Here is an 18835-nt window from a genome sequence, read left to right as displayed (position 1 = left end):
GGACTTATGTAGAAGTCACAACTATCTGAGGCCGGTCAATAATAATGTAGGCAACAACACAAGTTAGAAGTCTTGATTAGTGAACCAAGTTCTAACAACTTGCCATGCCAAAAGAAAAAAAGAGAATTGATCTTGTATTGGTTTAAGTCCTTTGCATGGTTTAGGAAACAACCTATCCTTAATGCAAAGCCATTCACTTGATCAATTGATCAAGATGAATTAGATTTGAATCAAGGAAGATTAAGTCTCCCTAATCAATGCTAACTTATCAACCTTCAACTCATTGATCAAAAAGAAGAAAGAAGAAGAAGAAGGATATGAATAAGATGGATAATGAAAAGAAATAAGTGCATTAAATGAAAAAGAATGCACCAATCAACAAGTGTTGACCAATGACATTGAGGATCATGGTCAAACAATCAAAAACAGAAGTGAGATGAAGATTGGAGGTCAAGAAATGAACAAAATATTTTTTGGCATTTTTAATATTCAAAATAAACTTGAATTAAAATATTAAAGAAAGGTCAAACTTCAAAATCACTTCAAATCAACTTTGAAAAGTCCAAGTGATTTATCCTAAGTTCAACAAGGTCAAATAAAGTTTGACAAAAAATTTCAGCATTTTTAAAAGTCAGAAACTATTTTTAATCAATTAAAAATGAATAAAAATAACCTAATTGAACTAAAATCTCAAATAAATCTCAAATCAATTAATAAATTGATGAGAACATTTTTCATAGATCCATCATCATTCAAATAGGTTAGGAAAATATTTTTGTATTTTTTGAATATTAAAAACTATTTAAAATGAATTAAAAATAACCAGAAAAGAGAAAAATCATAAAAAAATATCTAATGAATAAATAAAAATTATTAAAAATCATTTTTAGAAACTATAATTTAAATGGAGAAAAATGCAATTGGTCCCATATTTTTTGGAATTAAAATGAAGAAGTTATGAATTTTTGAAAATAAATGGAATAAAAGAAATTAAAACAGAAATTAGAAAATCAGAAAAAACCACAGGCGTCTGATCAAGCCTTATTAATTGACATGGCTGATCAGATGGATGTGAGATGCGCGCTCATGGTGAGTCCAAGTCAAACGCGTCACACCTGGCATTAAAGCAAGTAATGCAAACGCATGGCTGAGATTAAAACATGGGAGATGCATCCAATGGTCCAGATTCAATCTGGCATGGTGGACGGTGGCCAGCGCCACCGTCTTCTCCGACGAGCACTCAAGCTCCGCCCAGAGTTGCAGGTCCTCCAAACTCAACCAAAACTCACGATCCAGGTACCAAATTAAAGCTGGGGTGATGTACATCACCCCTGTGCCATCTATTCCTACTCTAGATCTCCATAGTGAGAGAAATCAGAGGTTGAAACTTGATGGTGTTCATCATGAACTTGCTCGATTTTGAAAATTGATACAATAATGATGCCTCTATAAAGAGGACTTCAGACAACACAATAGCCAGGAAAATAGATCAAAGATTAAGGAGTTTTGAAGAAAAAACCAGTTGATGAAAACCTTTGAACTGTGGAGCTTTGAGTCACTTTCCTTGCTTCCTCTTGCTAAACAGAACTTCTATGGACTGGATGATGAATGTTTAGGAACTTTAGATCTGAATATTCAACCAAATTCAGTTGAATTTTAGATCTGAAATTTTGAAGAGATGTGAACTAGTTCCTTTAGGTATGGCTAGGGATTCAATTGTGTAGCATATCAGGTGCCTTCAGGTTAAGAATTGATGGAGGTATGTGTAACACCCCGATAATAATATGATTATTATTTAAATTAAGTTAATAATAGATTTATTAATTTAATTAGATAATTGGATTATAATTATTATTATTATTATTTTGGGATTATTGAATTATTATTATTATTGGAATAATAATATAATTTGGAAAATATATAAGTTGGAAGTTAGAAAAATCCCATTTTTGGTAAAAAGTTATTTTTCACGTAAAAAGGGAAAAGAGGCAGAAAGGGCAAAAAGCAAAAGAACGAAGGTTGAAGGAAGGGAAAGCTTGGAGCTCAGAGACTGCCGGATTTACTCAGGTAAGGGGGGTTTATCATCGTTTGATGGGTCTTATGGGATATCATGTAATGGGTAGTGATAGACCTCTGAATTTGACTCTGATTGGAATGATATGTGATGAATTTGTGAAATATATTGATGAACGAAAATTGGATGATAATTGATGAAAATCGTAGGAATTAGAGGTAGAAAGGTTAGCAATTTGTGAGATCGAAAGTGTATGATTCGTGTTAGATGAGATGAATGAATTGTGTGTAAAATTTGGACTGTGGAAGGTTGAATTGGATAGATCTCGTAGCAGGAAAAGCCATTGCAGATCTGGAAATTCTTGTTTCTGGTCATACGCGTATGGCACTAGGCAATACGCGTATGATATGGCTAGTACGCGTATGGATGAGGCCTTACGCGTATGAGTGAAAGAGACGATGTTTTGAACGTGAAAGTGTCTCTGTTGGTACGCGTGTGAGGATGTGGTACGCGTAGCATACGCGTATGAGAGTGGGCAGTACGCGTATGGACTTGGTCAGGTTTGGGCAATACGCGTATGGGCGTAGGCAATACGCGTATGGGCAGAATTGTGATTTTTCTGAACTGTTGTTGTGCAGTTTTGGTTGTTTAGGCTGAGTGATGTACTTAGCTGAGGTATGATGTTGTAGGGATCATTTCCCGTTATTTTGAATAGTATAGGTATTAGTAGAGTGTGCTAATACTATGATTGATTATGTGGCATGATATGATATGCTTTTGTTGATGATATGAGAGGGTATACATGATGATGTGAATGTCTGCATTTGTGAATAGACTATTTTATGGCTTAGAGTGTGAGCATGTGTCTATTCTTGAATTGTTGTTGATGTTGCATTGCTAGGTGATTAGCATGCATATTGTGGCCTTTATGGTGGTAGCTAATTCCCATGGTGAGGAATTAGTGAGTAAATCATTTTGATTGTTGTTGTTGATGTTTGCATGCTAGGTGATTAGCGTGCATAGCATGGCCCATTTGGGGTGGTAGCTAATTCCCATGGTGAGGAATTAGTGAGTGAGTCACTATGTCTTAAATGAGTGGGACTATTGAGCTTGGTAGCCGTGCCTGGATTTGGACGGTGAGGTTGAACTATATGTTCACAAAATAGTCGGTACCGCATGCATGGAGTCTCATTGCATAATATATGTATGGCGTGTAATATGAATGGATGTATTCCAATATTACACGTGTCTTTGTGTTGGTATTTGTTGTGTTGTTATTGAGTATGATGTTGAATTAATATGCTGTTCCTGAATGCGTGTTTTGATTAGGGTGATGAAGTGTGTTGAATCACTTAACATAACATGATATTTTATAATACTCATTATATTGATTGAGGAACTCACCCTTACAATTGTTTTTCAGGTAACGAGCAGTGAATTGAGTAGGAGCTAGTACTTGGAGTTTAGAAGTAGTTCCTTAGGGGGTCATGCTCTGATAGATGTAACATCGGGACGGGATGTTCTACTTATTTTCATTGATGATTGTCGAATAAGCTTACATGTATTGTGTTGCATGTTTTGTATTGATATTGGATGTTATTCCGCTGCGAATTATGCAATTGTGTTATTTGATTAAATAAATGAGCATGACAGGATATTTTGGAGCATGGTGTGAATATGTTGTGTGACACCCTTCGGGGCATAATTACTCTGATTGTTATTTTTATGATTTTAATTAAACATTTGGGGTATTTTAGAAGGGTGTTACATTAGTGGTATCAGAGCATAGTCGGTCGAGTCGAGTCGTAATTATTCTGTTTCCCCTGTACGGTATAGGTGTTGTGTAACCTATCAGTACTCATTGTTTTAGTTTGTTGGGTTTTCAGAATAGAGATGGCTGGAAGAGGTAGAGATGATGCTGCGATTGCTGAGGCTCTGGGTATGCTAGCTGGAGTACTTGGAGGAAATCCGAATGTTGTAGGAATGGGAGCTGCTCGTCAACTGGGTGAGTTCCAGAAGAACAATCCTCCAATGTTCAAGGGAGCATACGATCCAGATGGTGCTCAGAAGTGGTTGAAGGAGATTGAGAGGATCTTCCGAGTGACTGAGTGTGCCGATAACCAGAAGGTCAGGTTCGGTACGCATATGCTGTCAGAAGAAGCTGATGACTGGTGGGTTGCTACCCGCACTGAGTTGGAAACTGCTGGGAATGCTGAGATCACTTGGGCTGTGTTCAGAGAGAGATTCCTGAGGAAGTATTTTCCAGAGGATGTTAGAGGGAAGAAAGAGATAGAGTTCTTGGAATTGAAGCAGGGTAACAAGTCTGTTACTGAGTATGCTGCTAAGTTCACAGAGCTGTCAAAGTATTATACTCCCTATAGTGAGGCTGCTGGAGAATTTTCAAAGTGTGTGAAGTTTGAGAACGGGCTGCGTCCCGAGATCAAACAGGCTATTGGATATCAGCGGATCAGAGTGTTTTCTGACTTGGTTGACTGTTGCAGGATTTTTGAACAGGATTCCAAAGCCAGAGCAGAGAGCTATCAGCAAAGGGTTGATAGGAAAGGTAAGAGTCAGAATGATCGTGGAAAACCGTATGCAGCTGGCAAAGGTTTTCAGAGACAGAGTGGGATGAAGAGGCCTAGTGGGGGAGACTCTAGTGCTCCTGCTAAGTGTTATAGATGTGGTCAGGCTGGGCATCGTATCCATGAGTGTACCAGTAATGAGAAGAAATGTTTCAAGTGTGGAAAAGGTGGTCACTTGGCTGCAGACTGCCGGTTGAAGACTGTGACTTGTTTCAACTGTGGAGAGTTGGGTCATATCAGTCCACAGTGTCCTAAGCCGAAGAAGGAGAATCAGTCAGGAGGCAAGGTCTTTGCTTTATCGGGTTCTGAGACTTCTGCAGATGATCGTTTGATCCGAGGTACGTGTTATATTAATGGCTTTCCTCTTGTAGCTATTATTGACACCGGTGCTACTCATTCCTTTATATCTTTGGATTGTGCTGTGAAACTTAAGTTAGAGATATCTGAGATGTATGGTAGTATGGTGATTGATACTCCTGCAAAGGGTTCAGTGACTACTACTTCAGTCTGTTTGAATTGTCCTTTGAGTATTTTTGGTAGAGACTTTGGGATGGACCTGGTGTGTCTTCCACTAGTGCAGGTTGATGTTATCCTGGGTATGAACTGGTTGGTGTTTAACCGAGTCTATATCGACTGTTTTGATAAGACTGTGATATTTCCTGAGATTGAAGAAGGAAAGGATTTGTTTCTATCTGCAAGACAGGTGAATGAGGAAGTAGCAGATGGGGCGGAGTTGTTTATGCTGTTAGCGACTCTGGAGGCTAAAGATAAACTGGTGATTGGCGATCTAGCAGTGGTGTGTGATTTTCCTGATGTGTTTCCTGAAGAGGTGAATGAACTGCCGCCAGAGCGTGAAGTTGAGTTCTCGATCGATTTGGTACCTGGTACTAGACCGATATCGATGGCTCCGTACCGTATGTCTGCTGTTGAGTTAACTGAACTGAAGAGTCAGTTGGAAGATCTGTTGGATAAGAAATTTATTCGTCCGAGTGTGTCACCGTGGGGTGCACCAGTGTTATTGGTTAAGAAGAAAGAAGGTACTATGAGGTTGTGTGTGGACTACAGGCAACTGAATAAAGTGACAATCAAGAATCGGTATCCTTTGCCGAGGATTGATGATTTGATGGATCAATTGGTTGGTGCGAGTGTGTTCAGCAAGATAGATTTGAGATCTGGATATCATCAGATACGTGTGAAAACTGAGGATATTCAGAAGACTGCTTTCAGAACAAGGTATGGACATTATGAGTATTCTGTAATGCCTTTTGGTGTGACTAATGCGCCTGGAGTATTTATGGAGTATATGAATAGGATTTTCCATCCGTATCTAGATCAGTTTGTTGTGGTGTTTATTGATGACATTTTGGTGTATTCGAAATCTGAAGAAGAACATGCGGAGCATTTGAGAGTGGTTTTAGAAGTCCTCCGAGAAAAGAAGTTATTTGCTAAACTGTCTAAATGTGAATTTTGGTTAGAAGAGGTTAGTTTTCTTGGTCATGTAATTTCAAGAGGTGGTGTTGCCGTTGATCCTTCTAAGATAGAAGCGGTATCTAAGTGGGAAGCTCCGAAGTCTGTTGCTGAGATTCGAAGTTTTCTTGGGTTGGCTGGTTATTATAGGAAGTTCATTGAGGGATTTTCTAAGTTGGCGTTACCGTTGACGATGTTGACTAGAAAGAGGCAAGCGTTTGTTTGGGATTCGAAATGTGAAGAAGGTTTCCAAGAGTTAAAGAGAAGGTTGACTACTGCTCCTATTCTGATATTACCGAGTCCGTCGGAATCATTTGAGGTTTTCTGTGATGCTTCATTGTTGGGTTTGGGTGGTGTGTTGATGCAGAACAAGCAGGTTATAGCTTATGCTTCGAGACAATTGAGGATTCATGAGAGGAACTATCCGACACACGATTTAGAGTTGGCAGCTGTGGTTTTTGTTCTGAAGTTGTGGAGGCATTATTTGTACGGATCAAGATTTGAGGTTTTCAGTGATCATAAGAGTCTAAAGTATTTGTTTGATCAGAAAGAGCTGAATATGAGAGACAGAGGAGATGGTTAGAATTTCTGAAGGATTATGATTTTGGTTTGAATTACCATCCGGGTAAAGCAAACGTAGTAGCCGATGCATTGAGTCGGAAATCATTGCATATGTCTATGTTAATGGTTAAAGAGTTGGATTTAATTGAACAGTTTAGAGATTTGAGTTTGGTGTGTGAGAGTACTCACAATAGTGTTAAATTGGGAATGTTGAAGTTGACGAGTAATATTTTGGATGAAATCAGAGAGGGTCAGAAATCCGATATGCTTTTGGTTGATAAGTTGACTTTAGTGAATCAAGGTCAAGGTGGTGAATTCAGAGTTGATGAGAATGGTGTTTTGAAATTTGGTAATCGGGTGTGTATTCCGGATGTTACCGAACTTAAGAAGAGTATTCTGGAGGAAGGACATCGTAGTGGCTTGAGTATTCATCCTGGAGCTACGAAGATGTATCATGATTTGAAAAAGCTGTTTTGGTGGCCGGGAATGAAAAGAGAAATTGCGAGTTTTGTTTATTCCTGTTTGACTTGTCAGAATCAAAGATTGAGCATCAGAAGCCGTCTGGGCTAATGCAACCGTTGGCTATCCCAGAGTGGAAGTGGGATAGTATCAGTATGGATTTTGTTTCTGGTTTACCGAGGACAAGTAGGAATTTTGAAGCTATTTGGGTGATTGTTGATAGATTGACGAAATCGGCTCATTTCATTCCGATCAGAATGGATTATCCGTTAGAGAGATTAGCTGAGCTGTATATTGAGAAGATTGTAAGTTTGCATGGTATTCCGTCGAGTATTGTTTCGGACAGAGATCCTAGATTTACATCGAAGTTTTGGGAAGGTTTGCAGAAGGCTTTGGGAACTAAGCTGAAATTGAGTTCTGCATATCATCCGCAGACTGATGGTCAGACTGAGAGGACGATTCAGTCATTAGAGGATCTTTTGAGAGCTTGTGTTTTGGAAAAGGGGGGTGCTTGGGATAGTTATTTACCTTTGATTGAGTTTACCTACAACAATAGTTTTCATTCGAGCATTGGTATGGCACCGTTTGAAGCTTTGTATGGTAGGAGATGTCGGACACCGTTATGTTGGTATGAGTGCGGTGAGAGTGCTGTGGTTGGACCGGAGATTGTTCAACAGACTACGGAAAAGATTAAGATGATTCAAGAGAAGATGAGAATTGCTCAGAGTCGTCAGAAGAGTTATCATGATAAGAGGAGGAAGTCACTTGAGTTCCAAGAGGGAGATCATGTGTTTCTTCGTGTTACTCCGATAACTGGAGTTGGTCGAGCTTTGAAGTCGAAGAAGTTGACGCCTCGTTTTATTGGTCCTTATCAGATTTTGGAGAGGATAGGGGAGGTAGCCTATCGTATCGCTTTACCGCCGTCGCTTGCGAATTTGCATGAAGTTTTTCATGTGTCTCAGTTGAGGAGGTACATTCACGATCCGTCGCATGTAGTCCAAGTAGATGATGTACAGGTGAGAGATAACCTGACTGTTGAAACATCACCTATGAGGATCGAGGACCGAGAGTTGAAGCAGTTGCGGGGTAAAGAGATTGCCTTGGTGAAGGTAGCTTGGGGAGGACCAGCAGGTGGCAATGTGACTTGGGAACTGGAGAGTAAGATGAAGGAGTCTTACCCAGAGTTGTTCGCTTGAGGTATGTTTTCGAGGACGAAAACTCTTTTAGTGGGGGAGAGTTGTAACACCCCGATAATAATATGATTATTATTTAAATTAAGTTAATAATAGATTTATTAATTTAATTAGATAATTGGATTATAATTATTATTATTATTATTTTGGGATTATTGAATTATTATTATTATTGGAATAATAATATAATTTGGAAAATATATAAGTTGGAAGTTAGAAAAATCCCATTTTTGGTAAAAAGTTATTTTTCACGTAAAAAGGGAAAAGAGGCAGAAAGGGCAAAAAGCAAAAGAACGAAGGTTGAAGGAAGGGAAAGCTTGGAGCTCAGAGACTGCCGGATTTACTCAGGTAAGGGGGGTTTATCATCGTTTGATGGGTCTTATGGGATAGCATGTAATGGGTAGTGATAGACCTCTGAATTTGACTCTGATTGGAATGATATGTGATGAATTTGTGAAATATATTGATGAACGAAAATTGGATGATAATTGATGAAAATCGTAGGAATTAGAGGTAGAAAGGTTAGCAATTTGTGAGATCGAAAGTGTATGATTCGTGTTAGATGAGATGAATGAATTGTGTGTAAAATTTGGACTGTGGAAGGTTGAATTGGATAGATCTCGTAGCAGGAAAAGCCATTGCAGATCTGGAAATTCTTGTTTCTGGTCATACGCGTTTTGCACTAGGCAATACGCGTATGATATGGCTAGTACGCGTATGGATGAGGCCTTACGCGTATGAGTGAAAGAGACGATGTTTTGAACGTGAAAGTGTCTCTGTTGGTACGCGTATGAGGATGTGGTAAGCGTAGCATACGCGTATGAGAGTGGGCAGTACGCGTATGGACTTGGTCAGGTTTGGGCAATACGCGTATGGGCGTAGGCAATACGCGTATGGGCAGAATTGTGATTTTTCTGAACTGTTGTTGTGCAGTTTTGGTTGTTTAGGCTGAGTGATGTACTTAGCTGAGGTATGATGTTGTAGGGATCATTTCCCGTTATTTTGAATAGTATAGGTATTAGTAGAGTGTGCTAATACTATGATTGATTATGTGGCATGATATGATATGCTTTTGTTGATGATATGAGAGGGTATACATGATGATGTGAATGTCTGCATTTGTGAATAGACTATTTTATGGCTTAGAGTGTGAGCATGTGTCTATTCTTGAATTGTTGTTGATGTTGCATTGCTAGGTGATTAGCATGCATATTGTGGCCTTTATGGTGGTAGCTAATTCCCATGGTGAGGAATTAGTGAGTAAATCATTTTGATTGTTGTTGTTGATGTTTGCATGCTAGGTGATTAGCGTGCATAGCATGGCCCATTTGGGGTGGTAGCTAATTCCCATGGTGAGGAATTAGTGAGTGAGTCACTATGTCTTAAATGAGTGGGACTAGTGAGCTTGGTAGCCGTGCCTGGATTTGGACGGTGAGCTTGGTAGTCGGTACCGCATGCATGGAGTCTCATTGCATAATATATGTATGGCGTGTAATATGAATGGATGTATTCCAATATTACACGTGTCTTTGTGTTGGTATTTGTTGTGTTGTTATTGAGTATGATGTTGAATTAATATGCTGTTCCTGAATGCGTGTTTTGATTAGGGTGATGAAGTGTGTTGAATCACTTAACATAACATGATATTTTATAATACTCATTATATTGATTGAGGAACTCACCCTTACAACTGTTTTTCAGGTAACGAGCAGTGAATTGAGTAGGAGCTAGTACTTGGAGTTTAGAAGTAGTTCCTTAGGGGGTCATGCTCTGATAGATGTAACATCGGGACGGGATGTTCTACTTATTTTCATTGATGATTGTCGAATAAGCTTACATGTATTGTGTTGCATGTTTTGTATTGATATTGGATGTTATTCCGCTGCGAATTATGCAATTGTGTTATTTGATTAAATAAATGAGCATGACAGGATATTTTGGAGCATGGTGTGAATATGTTGTGTGACACCCTTCGGGGCATAATTACTCTGATTGTTATTTTTATGATTTTAATTAAACATTTGGGGTATTTTAGAAGGGTGTTACAGTATGCACCTCTATTTATAGCTGGAATGGGCTGACCAAGTGAGTTTCCTCGTGTGCATGGCAAGTCGATTTTCCTTGCATGGGCTTGCATGATCATGTAGAAGGCCCAAACTCAATTGCATTTGCATGCTGATGACCAAACAACTTGAAATGGACATGAAGTTGGCAATGCATAAGCTTGTGCATGGAATTCTAACATGTTATGCATAATTGAGCTTAAAACTTCACCTCTTCGAAAATGCCACTTGAAAAATTGAGACATAGGCATGTGGGTAATGGTTGGAAAGGTCTTTACATAAGGAACAAATGTTATGTTGGACCAAAACTCATTTGGAGTGTGGAAATTTATGAAAACAGGCCATGAAGTTCATAGTGCAAAACATGCCTTTGAGAATTTTGCCAAATTGGTCCAACTTCAAGCCCTTCTGTTTTGATGATGCAAGCCTCAAATGGAAAAATTCAAACATCAGAGTTGTAGGTCTTTGCAAGACAATAAAAACGGACTTAAATTTTGCATCATTTGGATTTTTGATGAAGAAGTTATGGGCACTTGAAGTTGGACTTTTTTGCCTTTCAATGCATTTGGTCCGAAGTGACCTATAATGTTTTGCATTATCACATGTATTTATTTTGAGATTTTGAAATTTTGTTCAACATAACATTTGAAGTAGACGTATTCAGCTTTCCAATGCATTTGATCCCACCTTAAAATCATAAAAAATGAATGAGTTATGTTCTTGGGAAGTTGACCCAAAATTAGGGTTTCAGTCAAAATGACCTATAATGTCTTGGAATGGGAGATGACCTTACAAGCTTCAAATCAATTTTTGATGAACATGAAAGTTGTTCATATTGTCCTTAAGAACATTGTTGCTTTTGGGATCATCTCCATTTGACCAACACATAAAAAGTTGGGTCTTAGTGCATTTCAAAATAGTCAGATGAATTGACTGATCAACTTTCCAAGTCCATAACTCACACCTTGATGAATTGATGATTGAGGGAACTCAAATAAGTTCAAATATTCATGAAATGATGAATTAAAGAACTTCCCTTGATTGTATTTGATCATGGGATGAGATTGCTTCATGGGCAAGGCATTGTGGGTGATCAGATGAATTAGGGTTTCTTTGAGGAACAAACCTCAACCCTTTGACTTGCTTTGATCAAAATGATGAATTGAGATACTTGGGAGGCATATTTGATGGATGATAGATTTGGGAACCATTACCATGCTTGCTTTCATCTTCTCTTGACCATATCTTTGCACAAATGATCTCATAGAAGCTCTTGACCTTGTGATTGCTCAAGCTACAAACAAAAGATGTTAGTGACATATTTTTATGCTTTTGGTTAGTGAATAAAGATGATAAAATCAATAATATACAATTCAAGCATGCTTGGTGATCTCAAACCACTCACAAGAGGTCCCACCCAAAGGCAAAGGGAACCAAGATGCTTATGATCCTTGAGGCTTTGCAAATGCAATGTTATGATGTCATGAGGGATCTTAGGGACAAAATTGGGGTCTTACAGTATTTATTATTCATTTGTGTAAAATTTTCTTTTGAAGAAGCATCTTGTAACATATAAGCTTGTATTAAAACTATTTGTTTGATTCCTTAAGGAGGTTATCCTTTAGAAGACAAATAGAGCTTTTATTTGTGAATCCTTGAGGAGACTAAGGTTTAGTTGGATCTTTGAGAAGACAAAGACGGGTATTCTTTATGTTTATTGTAATCTGTTGATTATAGTGAATTAAGTCCCTGTGTATAAGGAAAATCACCTTGGCGGGTGGACTAGATTAACTTTGAGTTTAAAGAGAACCAGGATAAAAATCATTGTGTTTTTATCTCTTCATTATTCAACTTGTTAGTAGAGTTTTTATTTTGGAAAAAGCTTTTGCTTTTAAAACCCAATTCAAACCCCCAATTTCTTGTGTTTTTCGCACCTTCAACTGGCATGAGAGCTCCGATTCTGATTGTGATAAAAAGTTTCTATCAATACCCCACAGTGTTCAACACCGATCCAGTTGTGTGAGAAACAATGGTTGCTGCTAGCGCTGCTAGCGTTAATAATGATAAAGATCATTACAATGCTAAACCACTTATTTTTTATGGTGAAAATTTTGACTATCGGAAAGACATAATAGAAAGTTTCTTTCTTGGTTACGATATTGATCTCTGGTATCTCGTAGTTGATGGCTATGTTCATCCAGTAAATACTGAAGGAAATATGTTAACAATAAGTGTTATGTCTGATCAACAAAAGAAAGACTCAAAAATCATCATAAGTCCATAACCATTTTGCTCAATGCTATCTCTTATATGGAGTATGAGAAGATAACAAACAAAGATTCTGAAAAATCCATTTTTGACTCTCTGAGAATGACTCATGAGGGAAACCCTCAACTAAAGAAAACAAAGGCCTTGGCCTTAATCCAGAAATATGAGGCTTTCAAAATGGAAGATGATGAAAATGTTGAAACCATGTTCTCAAGGTTTCAGATGCTTGTTGCAGGACTAAAGGTTCTGGACAAAGGGTATTCTACAGCTGATCATGTCAAGAAAATTATCATAAGTCTTCCCAAAAGATGGAGACCTATGGTAACTTCTCTAAAGCTGGCTAAGGATCTTAATAGCATCAGTCTTAAAGAACTTGCTAGTTCTTTAAGAAGTCATGAGATTGAGTTAGAAGAAGATGAACCTCAAAGGAGAGGTAAATCTGTATCTCTAAAATCTAAGCCTGAGAAGACTAAAGTATATCAAGCTAAGGAAGAATCAGAAGGATCTGATGAAGACTCAGAAGAGGATGATGAACTATATCTAATCTCAAGAAGAGTAAACAGACTCTAAAAACACAGGCAAAGTGGTTAAGGGAAATTCAAAGGAGTCAGAAGGACTGTTGGTCACTTTGAATCCTCTTCTGGTCAAAAGAAGCAAACTTCTGGAAAAGAAGTTATCTGTTTCGAGTGCAATGAGCCAGATCATTACAAGAATGACTGTCCCAAGCTAAAGAAGGATAGAAGGCCTAAGAAGAACTTCTCCAAAGTCAAGAAGGGGTTGATGGCTACCTGGGATGACTCAGAATCTGAAGAAGAAGATTCTGATGAAGAAAAATGGAGTTGTAGAAAGGAAGAATATGACTTTACAAGAAATGGATCGCACCATGATCCAAGAAACTAATATGGATAAGCATTTTTGGGCAGAAGCAGTCAACACAACGTGTTATATTCAGAACAGGATTTATATTCAACCTATTCTAGGTAAGACTCCTTATGAATTATGGAAGAACATAAAGCCCAACATTTCTTACTTTTATCCTTTTGGATGTGAATGATTTATGTTAAACACTAAAGAGAATCTTGGTAAGTTTGACTCTAACGCACAAAAGTGTTTACTGTTAGGATATTTTGAACGCTCTAAAGGCTACAAAATCTTTAATACAGAAACACGAATTGTTGAAGAATCAATTTATGTTATATTTAATGATAAGCTTGACCTTGAAAAGTCAAAGCTAGTTGAGAAATTTGCAGATCTGAAGATTAATCTTTCAGAATCTAAAGAAATTGTCTCTGAAGAAATATACTCAGAAGGCAAGGCTAAAGAATCTGAAACGGCTCAACCAGAACAAACTGTTGATCCAACTCATTAGAAGAAGATTAGATCAAGAACTTATCATTCCAAAGAACTAATTCTGGGAGATGATAATGCTCCAGTCAGAACTAGATTTTCATTCAGGCCCTCTAAAGAAACTCTTCTAGGTTTGGTGTCTCTGATAGAACCCACCTCCATTGATGAAGCTCTTCTGGATAATGAGTGGATTCTGGACATGCAAGATGAACTAAATCATTTCACCAGAAACGATGTTTGGGATCTTGTTCAGAAACCAAAAGGCTTCCATGTCATTGGAACCATATGGGTTTTCAGAAAAAAGCTGAATGAGAAAGGTGAAGTTGTCAGAAATAAAGCTCGACTGGTAGCTCAAGGTTATAGTCAGCAAGAAGGTATAAACTATACAAAAACCTTTGCTCCAGTTTCCATGTTAGAGTTTATTAGTCTTTTAATTTCTTTTACAGTCAATCATAACATCATACTTTATCATATGGGTGTTAAGAGTGCATTCCTGAATGGTTATATTTCGGAAGAAGCTTATGTGCATCAACCTCCTGGTTTTGAAAGTTTTCAAAATCCTGATTGTATTTTTAAACTGAAAAAATCTTTGTATGATCTAAAGCAGGCTCCAAGAGCTTGGTATGATAGACTAAGTAACTTTTTGTTGGAAAATAATTTTACCAGAGGAAGTGGATACAACTCTCTTTTGCAAAACCTTCAAGAATGACATTCTGGTTGTGCAAATATATGTTGATGATATTATTTTTGGTTCTGCTAATGCATCATTGTGCAAGGATTTTGCTAAGTCTATGCAGGCAGAATTTGAAATGAGTCTGATGGGAGAACTGAAGTTCTTTCTGGGAATTCAAATTTATCAAAGACCAGAAGGCACATATATTCATCAAAGTAAATATACAAAGGAACTTTTGAAGAAATTCGACTTATCAGAATGTAAGCTAGTAAAGACTCCAATGCACCCTACATGCATTCTGGAAAAAGAAGAGGTAAGCAGTAAGGTAAATCATAAGCTTTTCAGAGGTATGATATGTTCTCTTCTGTATCTAACAACTTCTAGACCTGATATCTTGTTTAGTGTATGCTTATGTGCTCGCTTCCAATCAGATCCTAGGGAAACTCACTTAACTGTTTTTAAGAGAATCTTTAGGTATCTGAAAGGTATTACTAATCCTGGTTTATTTTATAGAAAATCAAGTGAGTATTGAAATTCTGGTATCAGATATGAGATGTCAAAGGTAATGTCAAGACACTAATATCTGAACAATATAAACAGGATAAAAGATAAAGAAACAATAGTACAAGTGACATAAGCAATTGTTAACCCAGTTCGGTGCAAACTCACCTACGTCTGGGGGCCACCAAGTCAGGAAGGAAATCTACTAAACATAGTTAGTTCAAAGACTCTCAGTAAACACTTCAAGTTACACTCTTTTCACCTAATCTTTACCCGTGTGACTTCTATCTAAGAACTCTTAGATAAGAGACCCTACTCACTCCCCCTCAATCACAGCAGTGATGTAAAAACAAATATTACAAAGAAAGAAGACATTCTTCCAGAACACATACTTGATCTTGCTTAAAAGCTTCAACCAAGTAAGCACACACTCATGCTTCAAAGCTTATAGTGGACAAATTACAACACAAAAGTCAGTCCAATTCAATTATCAATAGGATGAATGAATGGCTCACAATATACAAGCTCACACAAGACTAAAACCCTTATTCTCTCTCACTATTTCGTTCATTTTATTGTGTGTTAAAACCAGGTTTTCCATGCCCTTTAAATAGAAGCTTTTGAATGGGCTTGGACATCATAAAACCCTAAATCTATTTTCCTTTCGTATCTTCTTAACAGATGATCACATCTTATTGGAAAATAAATTAATCTGGTTTTAATTACTGCTTGGAAGGCACATTTAATCTCCACATCAATCACACACAGATTAGCATGAAGAGCGCAATCAAAAGATATATAACATTCATACTGAATGTTCTGTATACACATGTCTTGACATCGGGTCTGACATCTCAACTAAATTCTGCACAACCATATTTAAACACACTGCAGAAAACTGATATCTCATGTCAAGACAACACTTATGAAAACTTGTGAAAACTCTAGTTTTTACCAAAATTGATGCCAACACATAGAACCAACAAATTCCCCCTTTGGCAAATTTTGGCTAAAACATACATCAGATCTTATGTTTCACAAGAAAATAATCACAGTATCAGTTCAGCAGCAGAAGTAAACAAACACACATTACTAGCAACCATATTTAAACACACTGCAGAAAACTGATATCTCATGTCAAGACAACACTTGTGACAACTTGTGAAAACTCTAGATTTTACCAAAATTGATGCCAACACATAGAACCAACAAATTCCCCCTTTGGCAAATTTTGGCTAAAACATACATCAGATCTTATGTTTCACAAGAAAATAATCACACTATCAGTTCAGCAGCAGAAGTAAACAAACACACATTACTAGCAAAAATAGCAACTAGTAAACACATTAAACACACATGCACTTGGGCTCAGAACGCACCACCTCTCCCTCCAGCTAGCACTAGTCTGTTCAACATAGACAAAACACTTCCCCTTCTAACATCACAGAATACCTCCCCATCTAACATCACCTTCAACATCACCTATAACATCATATATAGCATCACCTATAACATATATTATATCATATCTACTTTAGCTACTTCTCCCCCTTTTTAGCCAAAAGAGACCAAAGAGACAAAATAAATATCTATTCAGTCAAATAGAATGTCAAAGCAGAATGTTAAGTGTTACAGATCCAAGAACAAACACAACTTTATACAAGCTGAGATAAAATCCATCAATCCAGAAAAATACATATCACAGCAGCAGAACATAACTGCCAAAAAACCATAACATCCATCACAGCAAGAAAAAAATCCACATCAGAAGAATGGGGGCCAACTTCAAAAAGGGCTAATCAGAGGAGCTTGAGCTTGCATCTTCATCACCATCAGAACCAAAATTTCCACTTGTCTCATCTTTAGTTGCAGACCTCTCACTAGAGGTTTGGACTTCTGCTTCCTTGGCCTGTCCAATATTCTCTTTTTCAACTTGCTCTAAGCTTGCAATCAGAGCCTCCAACGCTTATTTCCTGGTTGTTGCTACCCTTATCCCTGTATTCAATTCTTTACAAGTTTCCTTCAGCTCAGCAATAAGACCACCTTTTGAGGCTGGCTTTTTCACAACAAATGTCATGATAATGTCTTCGACATGGCTTCCTTCAAACAATTTGTAGTGTACTGATAGAGGAGGTTTTCTTCTACTTGGAAGGTCATTTGTACTCAGAATTCCAGGGTGCTGACTCAGGATAATCCCAAAAATCATTGAGGGAAAAGCTATATGCAGCTTTACTGCATTAGTAGAAGCATGCTTGACAATTTGTTCAAACATAAATCTACCATAATCAAATTTCAGCTTGGTTCCAACAGCAAAGATAAATCTTCCAAGGGCATTTGAAATTGTTGAAATGTGGTTGGTAGGTACCCAATTTGCAGACCTTATCTTATGCAATATGGCATACTTAACAGTCAGCTTCCCAGCAGGGAGATGCTTTTTACTATGCCACTCCTTCACCTGTCTTGCTGTAATTTCCCTACAGACCTCATTGTCTGTGGCTTCCAGTTCACATGCACCTTTTGTACCTCTTCCTAGAAACTTGTTAATCACAGTGGGAGAAAATGTGATACACTTCCCTCTTACAAACACTTTACAAAATTCCTTGCTGTTTTTATCAGCAATATCTTCAGGAATATTGACAACGAATTCCTTAACCAATCCTTCATAGCACTGAGATAACCCAACCACAGTCCTCATTAATCCAACATTTTTAATTAGGTCCATGACCTCTTTGACCTCAACAACATCCTTGCCTAACTCTCTCTCTCTACAGCCACCCTTCTTTGGATCACAAACTTCCATTTTACTGCTCCATCTTCAAGATGGAAAGAAATATTGTCCAAGTGTACAGCAACAACTTTCACAGGGGACTTCCTAACAGTCGTCCTCTTCACAGGGGAAATGTCAGGGACATCTTCTTCAACATCTTCATCAGACTCATAAACTTCTCTCACTTTCCTCTTCTTCTCTTCAAGTTTGCTCCAACATTTTGAGGGACCTACACTAGTAGTCTTCTTAGCAGTTTTGGCTGTCATCATTTCAGCCACAGACCTACCTTTTCTAGTCTTCATTCTCTTAGCCACACTAGGCTTTAAGTGATGAAGCAAGTTATCATCTTGATCATCCGACCTATCATACTCTAGGTCAATCACATCGTTTGCAGAATCATGGTTCTTAGACGGTGAAGCATTGGCAGTAGTAGATGCCACAGATTTCTTACCAGACACAGTTTACCCTACAGAGCATAAACCTTCAGCAGCCATATCCTTTTTAGATCTAGAGGAATCATCATCCTTCTCACTATGAGGTTCAACCTCAGGAGAGGGGTCCCTTCTTGATAGAGGAGTAGAAACTCCCTTCACAGAATGTCCTTCATTGAGGATTCTAGTGACTAGGTTTCTTATGACACGATCAGTGTGATGCATGTCGTCCTTAGAACTAGTGGCATGAGTAGAGCTAGAAGGGATACTAGAGTTGTTACCTTGAGTGGGGCATGTAGAGGAAGATGCATCCATGGGATGGTTAGGAGCTTTGCCTGGACTAACAGACAGGGGAGTGACATCCAAAATATCTTCATCAAGAAAGTCCATAGAAGGCGTTATATCCTTGTGAGTATGCTTGGTAGTTTTTGAACCAGATGGTGTTTGATGTTGTGACATCTTGTTGTTTTTGTGGAAAGGTTTTAGTTTCCCTAGCAGAGGAGTTTGAG

The sequence above is a fragment of the Lathyrus oleraceus genome, chromosome 7 (genome assembly GCF_024323335.1).
Source record: "Lathyrus oleraceus cultivar Zhongwan6 chromosome 7, CAAS_Psat_ZW6_1.0, whole genome shotgun sequence".
Taxonomy (NCBI): domain Eukaryota; kingdom Viridiplantae; phylum Streptophyta; class Magnoliopsida; order Fabales; family Fabaceae; genus Lathyrus; species Lathyrus oleraceus.
The sequence above is the reverse complement of the archived record's forward strand: the minus strand, read 5'-3'. Positions refer to the sequence as shown.